At 47.5% G+C, this 18,028-nt stretch overlaps 3 long non-coding RNA genes across 4 annotated transcripts; 1 reads left to right on the plus strand and 2 right to left on the minus strand.

Annotated features, from left to right (window-relative positions):
* Positions 1–784: 784 nt before the first annotated feature.
* On the minus strand, positions 785–17,703 carry LOC310671740. Its single transcript, XR_014508134.1, has 3 exons — positions 17,266–17,703; positions 17,037–17,174; positions 785–1,318 (listed from the first exon to the last, which is right to left on the minus strand). It is a non-coding gene; the product is annotated as an uncharacterized lncRNA (long non-coding RNA).
* LOC310671770 lies at positions 1,325–8,730 on the minus strand. Of its 2 annotated transcripts, XR_014508170.1 has the most exons (4): positions 8,574–8,730; positions 5,541–5,593; positions 1,577–2,553; positions 1,325–1,546 (listed from the first exon to the last, which is right to left on the minus strand). It is a non-coding gene; the product is annotated as an uncharacterized lncRNA (long non-coding RNA). The 2 variants fall into 2 exon arrangements; XR_014508171.1 differs by having other exon boundaries at positions 1,325–2,553.
* On the plus strand, positions 8,897–9,986 carry LOC310671761. The gene is made up of 2 exons (XR_014508161.1): positions 8,897–9,078; positions 9,885–9,986. It is a non-coding gene; the product is annotated as an uncharacterized lncRNA (long non-coding RNA).
* Positions 17,704–18,028: the final 325 nt, after the last annotated feature.

The following is an 18,028-nucleotide window of genomic DNA, read 5'->3' on the forward strand; positions in this document are numbered from 1 at the left end:
ACTAGATGGTGTACCTGATGATGAGGCTATAGCCTCTAGATCAGGGGTCGGCAAGGTTTACCGGTGATGGGCCTGATTACTCTCACGGAGATTGTCCATGGGCTGGACTGGCGCAGTGCAACGCCGGAAATTGTGTCTGCGCATGCCCAGATGCCGAAAACCACACCTACGCAGAAGTGATTTTCGGTGTCTGGACATGCGCAGACATGATTTCTGGTATCTGAATGTGCGCAGATGCGATTTCCGGCACCGCTTGGCGAGTCCCCGCACCATGCTGCGCTGGTTTAGCGCAACGTGTGGGGGACTCGTCGAGCGGGCGGCTTGGTTTGGGGGCCGGAAAAATGGTCTTCGTGGGCCACACGTTGCAGACCCCTGCCCTAGATGTGGTTGGACTCCAACGGGCATCAGCCCAGTCAGCATGGCCAAATGATTAAGGGATGATGGAAATTGTAGTCCAGCAACGTCCAGATGGACACAGGTTAACAACTCTCTCTGGGACACAAGCCTGGGAAGTATGAATTGCTCACCCATGTCAATCTTTCCCAGAGTCTGTGGTATTTTGCAGTGAGGCCAAGCTGCCCAATGGAGGCAGCCATGGAGAGGAAAATCAGGACATTCCAGGATCAAATCAGAAGCTGGGATGGCTTCTGTAATTCTGGAAATGTTCCTTGGAAAATCAGGACAGTTAGAGAGTATGAAGCAATCTGTCCTCCTTTGATCTGATCACCCTCCTTAGAAATATTTGAAAAAGCATGAATACATCTTCTTCAGCTCACACAGGTGCTTGCTTCCAGGAAGTAAGTTGCATTTATTTTAATGGATCTTACTTCTGAAGTTGTTTGAATTTCACACGAGAACCCTTTAGGCGTTGCAGTTCCTAAGTCGGCTGGAGGCTGAATCATAGCTGCAGTTTCACACAACACAATATAAGTACGCTCAGAATTACATCCTTAGTGCACATTAAGCATTGCGTACAAGTAACAAAACGCTGCCTTTCTTTGCCCACAAGGAAGAACTTTTATAATTATTCCCACAGAGGTGTGCATAGATGAAAATGTTACACTGGAGTTAGTCGTTCATGTATGTCTTGTTTTCCCCAAGTCCTGTTTGTGATTTCCCCATGAAATATCTGCCATGCCAGTCTGTTGAAGTAAAGCAGAGCTCTGTAGCACCTTGTACTCTATCAGATGCATTTTTCTTGAAATATACACACCAGCGGACAGTCCTGATGCAACGTTTTCCAAAAGCACTCCCATATGTCATGTGAGAAACACATGCACTGCTGTTATAGCCAATTCTTCATCAAGGTGTTCTGTCTCTTAAAAGAAAAAGTGGGTGTAGGTTCTTTAGGGTGACATGAGCTACCCCATCAAAGAGCTGGAAGGGGCCTTGATCTACTCCAATCTACTGCAATGCAGTGCAGGAATATGCAGCTGTCCCATATGGGGATCAAACCTGCAACCTTGGTAATATCAGCCCCATGCTCTAACCAACTGAGATATCCATTTAAGCACACCCTTCCTTGAAGTATCAGGGATGCTGATTCCTGGAGTCATCTAGAGGAGGGAGGGGGAACCTGTGGCCCTGTAGATGTGCTCCCATCACCCCTGACCACTGACTATGCTGGCTGGGGCTGATGGGAATTGGAGTCCCAACGACACATGGAGGACCACAGGTCTCCTGCCCCCTGATCTAGGGGGCCACAGGTTTCCCTGGTGTATTTTAACATCTAGCATGCGATTGCAAGAGCCTGGGAGGAACTCCTGCCTCCCACCCACCGGCTACCTCTTGCTATCTGTCTCCGATAATCGCTTGATGTCCTTTCAAAACCAATTACTAGATTAATTGACTCAGGGAAAAGATGTGGCTGAGGGCTGGAGCTGCCCAGATTTATTTTCTAATAGGCCGCAGCGGACATGGCTCGTGCCAGGGGAGATTTACCATCCCCCTAATTCAGTGACAGTTCAAATCTGTGATTAATAAGGTTTTTCTACCAGGCTCATAATTTACCTCCCCCCTTTTTTTTTAATCAGCGGAACCAGCAACCGGCCCCTCATCATCCTCAATTACAAAAATATTAAAGCTGCAGGTGTGGTTGTGTAGTCGCTGCCCAGCTGGGGAGTGTTTCCTTTAAATCACAGCCAAATTACCATAACAATAAGTGGTATTTGCATCTGAACTGCAGCAGCTGAGAGTTGTTTGGAGATTGTAATGCATCAAAGCCCTGGTTTGGGGCTTATTCCTACGGCTGCCTCCAGGGGCAGCAAGCCTCAATAGATGGATCCCTTCTGGAAGGTGCCTAAAGATCATCTTGCTTCTCTGAAGGAAGATCTGACCTTTGCTCTCCTACACTGACCTACTATACTGACGGTGATGACCGCCCTCCTCAACCTGGGAACCTGGACTCTCTGCAATAACACTCACCAGCTTTGATATCACTGCAGCTTCTGAGGTGTGTGTTAGGGAGCATTTGACATCTCAACCTGAAAGGTCAGGCCCACTTTCCAGAATGAAATTACAAGAAAACATAATCTCTGGGTCCTTTCTTTTTGCCTGCCAGATTTGAAGTGATGGGTAGGTCTGTCAGTACGCCTTTCAACCGATGTGCAGTGACTGGGCTCAATAACTGGTTCTTCCCCGACTGGGCTAGGCGACTGGAGCACTTTCAGAGATCTTCCAGTCCTGGAAAACAGGTCCCAGTGCACTGGACCCACAATTGTGCATTGTGAGCACCAGACTCAGCAGGGTATAAATAACGTGGGAGCTAGCCGTGAAGCATAACTTCTTTTATTTCTAATAGGTAAAAGGTAAAGGTACCCCTGCCCGTATGGGCCAGTCTTGACAGACTCTAGGGTTGTGTGCCCATCTCACTCAAGAGGCCGGGGGCCAGCGCTGTCCGGAGACACTTCCAGGTCACGTGGCCAGCATGACATCGCTGCTCTGGCGAGCCAGAGCCGCACACGGAAACGCCGTTTACCTTCCCGCTAGTAAGCGGTCCCTATTTATCTACTTGCACCCAGGAGTGCTTTCGAACTGCTAGGTTGGCAGGCGCTGGGACCGAACAACGGGAGCGCACCCCGCCGCGGGGATTCGAACCGCCGACCTTTCGATCGGCAAGCCCTAGGCACTGAGCCTTTTACCCACAGCTCCACCCGCGTCCCTATTTCTAATAGGTACTACAAACTAAAGAACTACTGGCTTGCATGAATGTTACAGCTCCCACTCAGCCATCTAGTCACTGCATAGATAAGACTCTCTCCACACACAGAGTCAGGCAGTCAGGCAGGAGCGGATGAGTAGAAGAGCAGTTTCCGCTCCCTCCTTTCTCAAAACATCAGATCAGGAGATTCTCGCAGTGGGAGGGGGTAAAAAGATCAACAAGGTCTTCCGTGTGCCACTTTTGTTCAGGTGAGTTCAGTCCTCAAGCAAAATTGCTCAGAGTTACAGCTCCCATCAACCTCAGCTAGCATGGTCAATGATAAGGGACGATGGGAGTCAGGAGCCCAGGAACATCTGGAGGGCAACAGTTTGGGGAAGACTGGTCTACAATGACTGGAAGCCCCTCTCCAGTCTTCCCCAACTTTGGAGACCCCAGGGATCAAAGCTAGGACTTTCTGCTTGCAAAGCAAATCCTCTACCACTGGGTTCAGGCCTTTCCAGAGCAGCCCTAGCCATACCAAAAGCACTGTGGAGGAGACACATGCTTTGCTTCCAGTCAGGAGCAAGTAGGGATAAAGGGCCAGAAATTTCAGGAGGACCTGATGTTGTGCCCCATACTTGGCAAGCTTCACAAACCGTTTCGCGAGAAAAACATAAGCAGAAGTCGGGAATATGTTGGTTGACATTGTATATAATTCTAGTGTATGGGGCTTCTTGATATCGCTAGACCATCATCCCTCACAATTGGATTATGCTGGCTGGGTCTGATGAGGGATCTGTAAGTCCACAAGTTATTGGCCACTGTTCTAGTGATAGAACTGGTCTACTCTGGTTAAGAACTGGGATGGTTGGACCTCATTGGGACTGGCAGAGGCAGTCTTTGCAAACACAACAGTACTTTATTGCTTCATCACACATTTGGAATGAAGTCCACCTATAAGCCCCTGGTAGAAGAGGAACTAGAGGAGTTCGAGAGAGCCCCAAGGCACTAATATGAACTACAGCACTTCCTGCTGACATACGAAATTAACAACCACAAAAATGTCATTCAAAAGACCCATGGTTAATTTAAGAACCATTGCCCATGGAGCTTAGAACTAAACCTCTCTTACTTAGGGCTGATTTATAAGTTTAGCAAGGCACATGGCAACACATACACAGAAAGCACTCCTGGATGATGTAATCCAACAGAGTTGTTGTTTTGCTAGCCTGCTAATTTTCTACATGCTGGCTCACCTTTTGGTGACATGCCATTAACATGACCCTTCCCTAACTGCTTGAAGTGTAAAGATTCAGAAGATTCTAAGCCTGGGAGTCTGCTGAAAGTGTATTTATTCATTTACTGAGAGATTTCTATTCTGCCTTGCACAGATTACAAAAAGAGGCTAATATAGAACATAATAATCAAGAACATTAAATGTTTTCATAAATTAAGTAATTAATAGCATCATAAAAATGACTCAAAGCATCAGCCTCTAAAAGCCTAAAGAAGAAGAAGACATGACTTTATATTCACAAGAATATAAAGCTGGGGAGAGAAACAGTTTTGTGTATCAGCTCCACAGATGTGGTGCCACCACACAAAAGGCTCTTCCTCAGACCTCTACTCTATGCACCTCATTTAATTCAGGACCCACTAGGAGACCCTATTCTGCAAATATTTCAGTATGTTATTTTGGGCCCAGATTTCATTCCTGGGTTTCAAGCCCACATGGAATTCAATGGGAATTACTTCTGAGTAGGCATGTATAGACATGGACTGTAAATCTCCCTTAGCATTTACCGTATTTTTTGCTCTATAAGACTCACTTTTTCCCTCCTAAAAAATAAGGGGAAATGTGTGTGCATCTTATGGAGTGAATGCAGGCTGTGCAGCTATTCCAGAAGCCAGAACAGCAAGAGGGATTGCTGCTTCCACTGCACAGCGATCCCTCTTGCTGTTCTGGCTTCTGAAATTCAGAATATTTTTTTTTCTTGTTTTCCTCCTCCAAAAACTAGGTGCGTCTTGTGGTCTGGTGCGTCTTATAGAGCGAAAAATACGGTAACTGCTTTGCTCTCGACTGTCCAGGCTGCAATATGACGCCAGACCAGAAAAGCCTGCTTCTTGGCCCTTCTGATTATTTGGTGAGGGCCTGCATTTGGGGAGCTGGTTGTACATAAGGCAGAACCTTTTTCAGCCCCCCTTAGATGAAACCCTGCCAGATTTATGACACCATTTGTCTTCTGGTGACTAGTGAAAACATTTCTGTTTATCAAAACCTTGGGGGTGGGGGAAACACCCAGCCCCAAAATTCATTCTGCCTGCTGCTGCTTTCTCTGTACATTTTATTCCTTTGTCTTTTGTGGGTTTAATGGTTTTATGCTTTTTATGGTTATTTTACCTCCTTTGTATGCGGCCTTGAGCAATTTCAGTGGGAAAGGCAGGAGATAAATGCTGTAAATAAATAGATGTACAATAAAATAAGGAAATGAATAAATAGACATGAGTTTCTCGCTGACTCTGGTGTATGGGCTGGTGTATTTGTCTGCTGCTCCTGTTCCACACACCCATGCACACCCAAAGCCTTTTTATTCTCTGCCTTTTGCATAGAATAGATCAAGTGTAGGGCAACTCAGGCCTGGGGGGCCTAGTCTGACTTTCTAGGCTTTTCATAGAATTGCAGTTGGAAGGGGCCACAAGGGTCATCTAGTTCACCCCCTGCACTGCAGAAACCCACATTTTGCCCAGTGTGGGGGATGAACCCACAACCCTGAGATTAAGCCTCATGCTCTACAGACTGAGAATTCCCAGCTAATGAGTCCCCTTCACTGGTCCCACTTGGTGCCTTCCTGTTGCCTGGTTCCAAGCAGGGATGGAGGAAGGGGGGTGAGGTGGGTGCGGTCTGGCCTGGGTGTCACCACTGGGGTGTGTGTGACAAAATGCCGGGCAGCACTCACCGCGGGGCCTGCAGCGCGCCCGAGCCACACATCTCTCCTGGGAGTGACGCAGTGGCTTGGACGCCCACAGTCTCTGCGCTGCACCAAATGGTCCACCCACCGCCTCCCCCTCAGATGTAGGGCAGCTGAGTGGGGGGAGGCAGGCAGACTCCTCGGAGGCCCTGCAGAGCGTCCTGCCCTGGCTCATCCTGCTCCCACGGGCAGCTGGTCCCACGCCTGGGCGCATGGCATGCGTGCCAACCCAGGCACCCGATTGGCTTGCTCTGATGCTGGCTTCAAAGTCTCCTAGAACTGGGTTTGTGCCTCTTCCTTGCCTGGATGAAGGATGTGCATAGAAACCTCTGGCTATCGCATGGCTGGAATGTAGCCTATTGTGCAAGGGTCAAAGCCACATTTTATTGCTCCACCTACTTCTCACCTCTGGCCCCACCCACCACTGACACGAGTCTCCCATCCCCTGCTCACCGCTAGAAGGTTACCTTGCAGTCATTGGGCTGTAAAAAGGTCCCCACTCCCGGAATAGATCATTCAGCCGTTCCTATTGCTTGGGGGCATCCTTTCCCAAACTGGTGTCCTCAAGGTGCTTTGAATCACAACTCCCAAACGCCCCTGCTCTGGTGAGATGTGTTGTATTTCTCTTTACATTTATGTCTAAATTTGCACCCATGCATATGCAAATGTTTCCTATTGGTGGGAGGATGCATTTCATTTTTCTTGGCAGCTTGTTAAGTGGCCACCCTAGGGACTCTGCAGTAGGGATGGATGGATCTGTCCATTTCGGTTCTCTCAGTTTCTTATTTTATCCAATCTTACATTCAATTCAGGGGATGTGGGTGGTGCTGTGGGTTAAACCACAGAGCCTAGGACTTGCCAATCAGAAGGCCGGCGGTTCGAATCCCCGCAACAGGGTGAGCTCCCGTTGCTCGGTCCCTGCTCCTGTCCACCTAGCAGTTCGAAAGCACATCAAAGCGCAAGTAGATAAATAGGTACCGCTCCAGCGAGAAGGTAAACGGCGTTTCCGTGCGCTGCTCTGGTTCGCCAGAAGCGGCTTGGTCATGCTGGCCACATGACCTGGAAGCTGTACACCGGCTCCCTCGGCCAATAAAGCAAGATGAGCGCCACAACCCCAGAGTCGGTCACGACTGGACCTAATGGTCAGGGGTCCCTTTACCTTACCTACATTCAATTCACTGCATTTCTGCAGCAACTTGCAATTTACTTATTTGTTTTTAAAATGCTCATGAAACTCCATCAGCATTTTAGCGCAAATTTCTCAGCATAAACACCTTTTTGCATGCTGTTTTGTCTACACATTTTTGCAAGCAATTCCCCCCAATATAATGCTCTGGTGCTTCCCCTTGCTCATAACAATATATACAACATATCCATCCCAGATGGCTGTAAATGTCTTATGCTCCTTTAGAGCACCACCATTGCCATCTTCAGGCCTGTTCCCCTGGCTTGCCAACAGGGGCAGCTGCAGCTCCCGCTCCCATCAGTACAAGCGTAAAAATTGGAGAAACTCCTACCGCTTCCTACTGACACAGCTCTTTCCAGGTTGGGAAAGGTGGTGCTGTCAGATCAACCCATCATGTTTTGCAGAAGTGGAAGAAATTATCCAAAGCTAGGTAAACTATATTAATTTGTGTACTATATAAAGGTCATTTGGCCACCTTGGCACATACCGTATTTTTCGCCCCATAGGGCGCACTGGCCCATAGAGTGCACCTAGTTGGGGGGGGGATAAAGAAAAAAAAATCCCCCCCCAGGCGCAGGGCTGGGGAAGCCCGAGCTTCCCCCGACCCCAGCCCCCAGAACAGGCTGCTATCCGCAAGCCTCGGGAGCCCGGCGGGAAGTCACACCGGTCTCCCCAGGTTTGCGGATATCTGCCCGAAGCCCGGGGCACGCTTCTCAACGCGCCCCGGGCTTCGGGATGCAGGCAGCTCTCCGCAAGCCTTGGGAGACCAGCGGGAACTCCCGCGGGCTCCCAAAGCTTGCGGATAGCTTCAGCGAAAGCCTGCATTCGCCCCATAGGACGCACACACATTTCCCCTTCATTTTTGGAGGGGAAACAGTACGTCCTATAGGGCGAAAAATACAGTAACTGTGTAAGTTTGTTAAATTATTGAAAGCGCAGAGTGTGCCCAGTCCTCATCGTTAAGTCTGATGTGCTCCTTCTTCCCATGAAAACTAATCCTGAAATGCTCCTTCCCACGTTTTTATTATTTTGGGGAGGTAGGGAAGAAGGGACCCATCAGCAGGAGGGACTCAAGCTAGTAAGAGCAAAGCGCTGCCGTTCTACTCGTGGGGAAACGGGATGTGAGAGTTCAGCAAGGCTCCCACACAGCTGGCGGATTAGAGTGTCCGTTGAGGGAGACGCTCAGTTCACTGCCTCCCCATTCAGCCCTTCATCGAAGAGCAGAGTTGGCATTTATAGACCAATAAAAATCCACTGGAATCTGGCCAGCTCCACTCACCCAGAAACATCGTCAGGAGAAATGGCTGGGAGCCAAACCCTGGACTGCCAGAGTCCTTCCCTACTGAAGCTGAGATGGACAACAGTCCTTCGCCACTGCTTTCTTGCACATGAAAAACAAAAACACACAAACAACTAATACTTATTATTTGTAAAGCTGCCTTTATGCCATCAGCATATAGGTGTGGCCATACTGCCTCAGCTGCGTTTATGACATCAGCATTTGAAGGGGGTGATACCTCCCCAACTGCGTTTATGACATCAGCTTGTGGGCGTGGCCATGCCCTCCTAGTTACCTTTATGATATCAGCATGTGGGCATGGCTACGTATTCAAGCCAGGAGTACCTAGCAGTAGAGTTGCTGCAGGTACAAGACTCAGACTTGCTATTTCAGCCCTGTGGAAGAGGCAGACCAGCTTCGTGGGTCATGATCAGGGTGGCCCAAGATATTTTGACACCTGAGGCAAGCCACAAAATGTACCACCACCTCCTCCAAGGAAGAAGTAGTGAGTGGAGATATACATTAGGTACAGGGGTGGGAGGAGACCACCAGTGCCCTCTATTTGAGAAGAGGTCTCTGTAGAGGCTGTACTGGGGGAAGAGTTGCTGAGAATGCAGCAAATTTGACATCCAAGGAGTGCATCACAGCTGTAGCAGGAGATGCATTCATTCGAGGCTGGATCTGCTGCCCCTATGGATCCTGCTGCCAGAGACAGTCACTTCACTTTGTCTCATGGGTGGGCCGGCCCAGTACGTGACGGTAGGTTCATGCCCCCCTTCAGAAAGGGGCAAATGGCTATGCATGCTTGTGAGAGGTCTTGCTCTGCCAGCCTCCTTATGAAGGTTCAGGACTTTCAAGGGAGAGATATGGAAGACCTGGATCTTCTCAAGGTTGGGCTTTTCCCAGCGGGATGATTGGGCCAAGACAAAACCACAGATTGGGGAGGTAAGATGAGATCAGTTCTGGAAGGGAGCTTGGGTAGATATAGGGAGAAAGAAGCAGGTTGGGCTGGGGGCTTTGTGGCACCAGAGTGTGCCTGGATCAGGAAGTGAGCAAAGAACAGATTCTTGGAGGCCCATGGTTTCCAAGAAACAAGCAATGGTTCAGGTAGCTACTAGCTGAAAATATATGGCTTGAGTCAGCTGTCTGTGGCTGTCAGCCTTGACGCAGGTTTTCTTTCCCAGCCACGCCAACTGGCTCCAGTTTTTAACTTCATCCCCAGTGACAATATTTATATGCAGGGCCAATTGACTGTCATGAACTGATGCCGTAATCCCGGTAATTATAACTGTATTATTATTAATATTATAGCGGATAAAATGGGATGAGACCAATGCCAGAATGAATCATGCTTCCCCGATGCACAAATGAAATTCAAGAGATTTCTTTCCAAGAATAAATCTTCAGATCCAATTGAATACAAATGAAGAGCGCTTGTGTAGGCTGAACGCTGGTTCCCACCGGCGCGTCACATCCTAATGAACTCGGAGCTTGGTGAGTTTCGTAAAACCCAAATTGGCAATCCAGGTTTGTTTTACAATTAAATTGAAATGGGTTGGTTTCAAAGGGTGCTCCATGACGCAGGCTTTAGATGGGTTAAGGAAGGTGCATTTAACGTTTGCTATGCAGCGCTGACTAAATGTGATCCACCTAGACAAGGAACTGACAAACCACTTCAGTATTTTGCCAAGAAAACTCCATGGACATAAAAAAGGAAAAGCTTTGAGAAGAAAGTGAGAGTTTCCGAGGCATGCTCTGGTTCACGGGGTCACGGAGAGTCGAACACGACTAAGACGACTAAACAACAACCACAACAACAATACAGTGCTGCAGTTCAGTAATTTTATGAATTGGACTTAATGGTCTCATGCCCCTCCCCTCTTTAGATGCTAATATGTGTACTCTCTCTCTTTGGAGGCCCTTCTGTTCATTCCATTGAACAGGGTCCTGTATTTTTGCCCCCCTCCCCAGTCCTGCCCTGAGAGCTCCTCCTTTGCCAAAGGCCATTGTGGGTTGCATAGTCTGATTGCAGGTGTGTGCGTGCACACACAAAACACACTCTATATGAATAGTTCCGCCTTGCTGCAAGACATGAGAACATTTCATACAAATCGTTCATTATCTAGCCTTTTCTATTACTGTTTCCTCTTCCCTCCATGTCCCTTTCCCCTTTTGTGCCATGTCTTTTTAAACTGTAAGCCTGAGGGCAGGGATTGTATTTTTTTTAATTGACTGTATGCAAACTTCTCTGTAAACCTTTTTGGCTGAGGAGTGAGGTACAAATGCTAATAATGATAATCAGGGCCAGCCCAATACATTTTGGCGTCTGAGGCGAGCCACACAATGACATCCCTCTCTCCCCACTAGGGAAGAAAAGCTTAGTAAAGATCTACTGTATATCAGAACAAGGGGGTAATAAAGACCTACATTGGATTTACTGCCCCATAGATATGCAACCTGAGGCGGTAGACTCACCTTGCCTCACGGATGGGTCGGCCCTGATGATAATGTCTAGGGACATCAATCATTTTCCGAAATGGAATGGCCTCCTGGAGCCAGCTGAGGACACATGCCATGCTTTACAGTCCTCTATCTGATGGGCTACCAAAGGACCATCCTATATTTGAAAGTGTTCTGTTTGGACAACATGCCATGAGAAACCATGGCTTGGTTGACGGCAGTGCAGCAGCAGGAGGGTGTTGGCATCATGAGCTCTCTGGAGGAAGGGTGGGATTAAAATGCAAATAATAAAACCACATTGGCCAGGATGCCCATTGATACTACACAACTCTGTACTCTGCGTTAGGTTCTGCATTAGAAACAATCAGGCCTTCACATACACACAGCATGTGAGAGACTCAAAGATGATCTAAACCTCACAGGTGAAAACCCACACATTGTTGTTCATGTGGGAAAGGATGGGGGCGGGGAAACCACTTGTAACACCAATGACCATTATGGGAAATATTGTTGTGACATTCGCACTGCAAACCTGATCGAAGGTCCGATTTCAGAACACGCTTCAAGTGTGGAGGTGTTTTAGCTCATTCTGTGTGATGACAGATAACCGAAGCCCAGCGACATGCTTATTGAGTTGGTGAGCTTGGAATATTGACTTGTGTGAGCATTGACTTGACGACTGTGGAATAGTTTATGGCTGTTAATATCCAACAGGCTCATGGGCGAAGAACCAAGAAAGGGTTGTTCATCAGGGTCAGGATCTCACAAAGATACATGGACATGGTGGATTGTGGCAGGATGGGGCCCTGGGCTTCCTTTATTCTGCATTAAGAGAGATGGCAGAGACCTGATTGACTTCCCTCTGAGTTTCTGGCTGGGTGCATTGCCCAAGCAAAGGTTCATAATGGGCTGGGGAGCAGGAAGCAGGGGTGGCCGATTGAGCTTGAGGGCTGTATTTCCTTCTGGGCCACCTTCCAGGGGCCAGTGGTGGGCGGAGCTGGAGGCAAAAGTGGGCGGAGCAACAAGGGGACATTTTACCTTTGTTCAGAAGGCTACTTTCTACACAGGTTTTCCCCACACCCCTTCCTATCCTCTGCCCTGGACCTGAGGTTCCTCAGCCCTGCCTGAAACTCTCCCTTGGGCAGCAAACGGAAGCCCCTGGAAGCCCGGCTGGGCACGAATGCTCTCTTTGCCCCTCACCCCGCCAGCCCCCCACCTCCTGCAGCCAGACCTGCCTGTGAAAACTATCCAGACTTAAAGCCAATCAATTTCCAACGAGTAGCAGAGTTTGACGGGAAATTCATTCCAACTGGGGGCCTTGATTTATCTTTCAAATATACGGACAAGCGTGCGCATGATGGAGCCCATTAAAATGTTGGAAGATTGTTTTTATGATTGAAGTCTGTATTACACTCGCCATAAAGAAAGGCAGCGCGGAGTCATTAGCATTTCCATGATGTTATATTTCTGCCTGTCGCGGGCCGATAACTCATCTTTACGGCTTGTCCCACCGCTAGCTCTTTGCTACAATGAGTATAGAGTTAAGCAAAACTACAGCAGGGAAGGAGAATCCGGCGAGCCGCCTGCCCTTCACGCCGCGATCGCCTCCTCTGCTAGAGACATTTTTCAGCGCGCTGAAAGAGCACATATGCAGAGAGTCACTCTTCCCCCGCTGCTATTCTTCATCGGTCCCTCTCTCTGTCTCTCTCTCCTCTCTCTCTCTGCCCTCCTTTCTTCTGCTCACCCATCCGGCTAAATGAAACTTATCTTGCATTTCGCCGCCTCCTCCTCCTCCCAGACTTCCTGGTTTGCTATCACCAAGTCAAAGAGACAGGGGGATTTTTTATATTATTCTTAAGCAATGACCTTCTTTTCTCTTCCTCCCTCCCATTTTTAGCAGAAGACTGTGGCCTGGTCTGCCCTATGTTGGCTGCCCATCAGCTCTGGCCAGCAAGGGCAATGAGGAAGGGATGATGGGAGTTGTAGTCCATCTTGTGGAGGGCCCAAGGTCCCCCAACCCTAGTGTACACGTTATGATGCGACTATTCCTGTCCTTTGACTCCCCACCTATAAAAGAATAGGCTTTATTTTCAATGTATACTTAGGATATCTAATTGAACCATTGAACTGTAGAGGTGAAAATGATCACAAAGGTCATCTAGTCCAACCCCCTCCAATGTGGAAATCTTGCCCAACATCAATGCTGAAATTAAGATGCTCTACCAACTTATGCTCTATCAACTGAGCCATGATCCAGGTTCCTTTCGTGACTCTGGGCACAGTGTTTAGGAAAGGCTGATGGCTCGTGATACTCGCCATCACAAGCTTTTGTCTGCTGCTCTTGTCATATTTGGTTTTTAGTATATTGCAGATGATAATATTTAATTGTTGAGCAGTGCCTGGATGTGTTTTATGTGGCAGGTTGCATGTAAATATGGTTAAACAAATGAATAATGTACAGAGTGATTGTTTTTGTCTATCCCCCCCACCAAAAAACCCCCAGAGCTATGCAACATGCACTAGTTTTTTTTGTTCTTTTTAGATACCTAGAAACATGCTTTAAAAAATCCACTTTTAATGTCCAAAGCTACCGTATTTTTCGCCCCATAGGACGCACCGGACCATAGGACGCACCTAGTTTTTTTTGGGAGAAATAAAGGTAAAAAAATCCCCCCCCCCCAAGCGCGGGACTGGGGCGGGGGATGCCCGAGCTTCACCCGACCCCAGCCCCCAGAACAGGCTGCTATCCGCAAGCCTAGGGAGCCCGGCGGGAAGTCGCGCCAGTCTCCCCAGGCTTGTGCATATCTGTCCCCTGAGTTTGTGAGGCTGGCGCTGCGCAGTGCTCCCCGGGCTTCGGGCTGCTATCCGCAAGCCTTCGGAGTGTGGTGGGCACTCCCGCAGCGCTCCGAAGGCTTGCGGATAGCTTCCTGAAGCCTGGAGAGCGAGAGGGGTCAGTGCGCACCGACCCCTCTCGCTCTCCAGGCTTCAGTGAAAGCCTGCATTCACCCCATACACACATTTCCCCTTCATTTTTGGAGGGGAAAAAGTGCGTCCTATAGGGCGGAAAATACAGTAAGTTTCTGGTCCTCATGGCCCAGAGATACATCTGATAATAAGAAGGCTCCAAAATTTCATTTTTAAAAATTATCTGAAATAAGTGGGAGAAGTTATGTAACAATGATGGGTGTGTGTACATGCACACACAAATATGCATACTCTTCCTCCAAATATGCATACATTCCTCTGATGAAAACAGGGATATTCTTTTCTACATCCGTGTCCCCCCTGCCGCCAATATAAGCACACTGTTCATGGAAAAGGGTGCCCCAATGGCTTTTACCAAGAGGAGTATGTAACAATACCATACTGGCAAGTGTCTTGGTTATATGAGGAAGCATTAGATTATATATGGTAAAAACCCTGAGGTTGCCATCAGCCTGCCTTGGGCATCAGAGGAGGGACCCACACCAGATGTTTACAAGGCAGCACTTCTGCACCAGCAACATAGTCTCTATGTTTGGCAGCTATGATAGCCGAAGGGCTCCTGTGCACCTGCGGCCCCCTAGGCTGCTCCTGTTGCCCCACTCTCCGTAGTTCGATGCACTGAGCAGTACCAGCTGGCAGAGCTGAGGAGGAGTGGAATGGCAGCAGCTGCCATCCCCTCCCCTCCTCTTCCCTCCCCATGGGTCTGGCTGGGCTGCCTCAACAGCCACAGCCCCTGCCCATCCCCACTCCTTTCCCCCACCTGTGGAATTCAGGACTCTGCATAACGTAGTGAGAAGCCGTTGTGGTCCTGGCAATTTCAGGGCAGTTGGAGACATAACATGTCTATAGCATATCTGGGTAGTGTAAAGCCATGAAGACTAAAAACATACTACAGTGGAATCTCTACTTACCACCATAATCGGTTCCAGCGGCCCGTCCTTTAGGTGAAACGGGTCGCTGGTAGAAGCGCCGTTGTGTGCATGTGCAGACGGTGGCAGAAGCCGCTTCTGTGCATGCGCAAATCGCAGCAAACCTGGCTGCCTCAGCAGGAAGGAAGGGGCGTTGCCCAGAGGCATCCGCGGTTCAGATTGGCCCCCGGGCCTTAGTTTGCCGACCCCTGCACTGAAACTATAAGCCTATAAAACAACAAGTCTATAAAACTATGAAATAATATTCGTCCCTTGGTACGGAAAAGACCACAAAGAAGGTGCCAGGTGAGTCTTTCTGAGGAGGGTGTTCCACAAGCAAGGCACCACCACTGAAAAGGCCCTCTATCCAGCAGTCACGCATTGTACCTCATTTGGGCCTCTAAAGACGATCAAATGGTTTGGAGAAGTATAGACAGGAGATGATTCTTCAAAGAACTGGCCTGAAGCCTCTTAGGGCCTGAAAGGTCACTACCAGAACTTTAAACTGGGCCTGGAAATGGACTGGAAGCATGTGTGGATGTCTAAGCATTGACTACACCATATGCTTATAATGACCAGTCCTCAGTTAGCATTTTGGCTGCTATGTTTTGGACCAGGTGAAATTTCTAGAACATTGTCAAAGGCACTCTCTCACATATAATGTACACTTATTGAATGACATACCCTCCAACATTTCTCCGGTGAATACAGGGATATCCTATTCCATTATTATTATTATTATTATTATTATTATTATTATTATTATTATTACGTGGTCATCTTATTGGGTTGCTGCATCTACTCTGGGCAACTTCCAACATACAGTGGTACCTCGGGTTAAGTACTTAATTCGTTCCGGAGGTCCGTTCTTAAACTGAAACTGTTCTTAACCTGAAGCACCACTTTAGCTAATGGGGCCTCCTGCTGCCGCCGCGCCGCCAGAGCACGATTTCTGTTCTTATCCTGAAGCAAAGTTCTTAACCTGAAGCACTATTTCTGGGTTAGCAGAGTCTGTAACCTGAAGCGTATGTAACCTGAAGCATATGTAACCCGAGGTAGCACTGTATATAAAAACATAATAAAACCCCCTTGGTCACATAACTCCATGCCCTCCAACACTTCCCTGATGAAAATAGGTATGTCCTAGTATCCCCTCCAACATGGGACACTTGGGGGATCTGGAATGAGTGTACCTCTTTGCCTGGCCGTGCACTCTTCTTTGCAAAAGAATACAGGATTGGCAGCAAGGTATGTTGGGCCCATGCAGTGTTGCAAAAGCCATGGTGTTGCTGAAGTGCAGCAAAACACCTAGGAAGTTGCATGGGTGCAGCCCTGTTGGGCACTGCGCCATGCAAAGCCTTGTGGGAGTCAATGCAGATGGAGAGCAGATGCAACAGGGGCATTGAGGAGAATTTGTGAGCACAACCCCATCCCCATCAACTTGCCCAGGCTAATAATAATAATAATAATAATAATAACAATAATAATAATAATGGAAGCGCACTGAATGAAGAGCCCAGATTTCAAATATTTGGCTGAGCTGATTGTCTGTTCCCATTGCAAAAACACATAGTAATAGTCTGACCATCTATAGGAAATACGTGTCAGGCGACACACACACATTTTTGTACATATCGGTGAGGGTGTGTGTAAGTACTTAATGTTGCAGCGCAGGTGAGTACTGATGTCTAGGAATAAATCCTAAGAGAGTCAGAAAATTATGACAGTTACCACAAATGTCATTGCCAACCGAATGCCTTCAGGAAATATCAAACTTATCGCAGTCGTTTTCATCATTTACTAAGAAAGGACATACGGTACTCCATATCAAGCCAGTGTAAAATATATCATGACACAAAGTTTTGTGACATTTCCCACTGACCTCTGGAAAGTTACCTGTGAATGTTAACATTCACCAAGTTTGTGACATTACCTGGCACATGTTGCAGCGAATGTCCCAGATCTGGTGGATGTTGACAATCCTAGATAAATGTTTTCAAATGTCCCCACTTGTCCAACATACAATGGCGAAAAATGATCATTCACCCAGAACATTTCACTGATGCACCTCAGTTTTTTGACTTCTACAAAACTAATTTGTAGTACTTACTTCACATTCTATGCCCACGCAAGGAATTTCTCCCAAGAATATTCCCTGACTCCAGTTTCTCCCAGCTGCTTCCCTCTCGGTCACACTTGCTTTTTCCAAATATTGATGCATCCATGCATTTTCTTTCTCATGACATGCCTAGGGATGGGGCGAAATAGTGATTTGACAAAAAAAAAAATATGTGTGAAACAGACTCAGTAAATTGAGGAGGAATGTGAAATGGCCTCACCCCCAACATTGTTTCTCAAAATAAATTTCAACTTAACCTCTCTGATCCTTGCTTATTTCAGATTATTTCGCTGAACTCTGAGCACACACACTGCCTTCTCATACAAAATCAGGATCGTGGTGCAGCAATATAAAAGTATACCCCCTCCCTCTTAAAAGTAGTACAAAACAATCACTCAAACGACTCAAGAAAATTGTAAACTGCATAGGCAAAAAAAAAGTCTTCAAGAAGACAGCTGAAAGTCAAATGTGAGGATGCCTGAGGAGAGATTGTTCCACAAATGCCAGGCTTCTGGTTGAGCCCAACTAGGCCTCTGTAATATTAATATTATTTCTGATAACAAATGCCTAATCTCTGAGCCTCCCCCCCGCAACCCCACTCTGGTCTGGGGGCAACTTTAAACGTTTGCTTTTCAAATGACACATCTCTGAGGTGGATTTTGCTTCTTTGTTTCTTTTTCTGAAAGACATTCTCGTTCCATTTTATTTTTAAACATCTAAATGTAAAAATAAAAATAAAAATGTTTCCCTAGTACTTCAGGATTAAAAATAAGATGGTATGGAACACTCTTTTTTAAAAACGAGACTGCTTCAACCACAGCTTTTTCTTTGGAGGAGTACTTAATATTGCACCGCTCAAAGAAAGCAAGTGGCTGGAGGAACAATCCACCAATTTAGTAAAAGTGTGCGCTTTTTCTGTAGATAGCCAACCGTCTAGCAGTATGGCATACAGAGAGCAACAAAAGAGGAAGCCATTTTTCAAA

Source organism: Podarcis tiliguerta (genome assembly GCF_965153285.1).
Source record: "Podarcis tiliguerta genome assembly, chromosome: 2".
In the NCBI taxonomy this organism is placed as follows: Eukaryota; Metazoa; Chordata; class Lepidosauria; order Squamata; family Lacertidae; genus Podarcis; species Podarcis tiliguerta.